Raw genomic sequence first — 1,108 nt, 5'->3', positions numbered from 1 at the left:
GTGCCCGGCTCTCTACTTGTTATCATCTTTGCTAACTGTCCAATCTGATTCTCTAGCCCCTTTATCGATGCATCTTGGTTTTGGAGTCTAGTTTTAGTAGATGAGATAAACTTAGACATCATCTGCTCTAAATTGGACTTTTCTTCTCTAGGAGGGTCAGATATGTACATTGATTTTTTCCCATATTGTTGTCCTCCTTGTGGTCGATTCTGACTATTTTGACCACCCCATGAGAAGTTGGCATGTTGCCTCCATCCAGGATTATATGTGTTTGAGTACGGATCATTCCTTGGACAGTTTTGGACTCCCACTTGATTCCAAGTGCCCTTTCTGGCACATAAAAAGGACCACTGTCTTGACAGTCCTTAACATAGTGTTCTCCTCCGCATTTTTCACAAATATTTCTTGCAGATGCGTAGCCGTACCACCCATATTCAAACCATCCAGTTTCCTATTCAATAAATCAAGTTGTGCAGTAATAATGAAAAGGTCAATTACCTGGTGAAATCCTGCACTTCTTCACTGGTTGTTCCTTTCAGATTGAGGATGATAGCTGCTAGCAGCCATCTCCTCCAATAACTCGTATCCTTCCTCAACAGGTTTTCTCAAGAGGTATCCACAAGCAGCAACATCTATCATAGTATGATTAGAAGTAAGCAAGCCATAGTAAAAAGTTTGAACAACTAACCCAAGTGGCAGTTTGTGATGAGGGCATCTTCATAATAGATCTTTGAAACGCTCACATGCCTCATATAAAGATTCCTGCTCGAATTGAGCAAATGTGGTGATGTCTGCCCGCAACTTCATGGTCTTAGATGGAGGAAAGTATTTAATGCGAAACTGCTTTTGCCATGTCCTTCCATGTGGTGATCGAACCTACAGGCACACAATTTAACCATGCTTTAGCTTTATCACGTAAGGAGAAAGGAAATAAACACAACCTAACAGCATCATCAGAAACTCCATTAAATTTAAAATTATCGCAAATTTCAAGAAAATCTGTGATGTGCGTGTTTGGGTCATCTACTGCAGATCCTCAAAACTGGACTGTGTTCTGAATCATCTGAATTATAGCTAGCTTGATTTCGAATTGGCTTGCCCTCACAAT

The 1,108-nt window shown here is 40.5% G+C and overlaps 1 non-coding gene across 1 annotated transcript; it reads left to right on the top strand.

Moving 5' to 3' along the window:
* Positions 1–697: 697 nt before the first annotated feature.
* Positions 698–803, top strand: LOC140828741 (small nucleolar RNA R71). The gene has a single exon (XR_012117308.1). It is a non-coding gene; the product is annotated as a small nucleolar RNA R71 (small nucleolar RNA).
* The last annotated feature ends 305 nt before the right edge of the window (positions 804–1,108 follow it).

The sequence above is a fragment of the Primulina eburnea genome, chromosome 3, assembly GCF_022965805.1.
Source record: "Primulina eburnea isolate SZY01 chromosome 3, ASM2296580v1, whole genome shotgun sequence".
Taxonomy (NCBI): Eukaryota; Viridiplantae; Streptophyta; class Magnoliopsida; order Lamiales; family Gesneriaceae; genus Primulina; species Primulina eburnea.
This window is presented reverse-complemented; position numbering and strand designations above follow the sequence as displayed.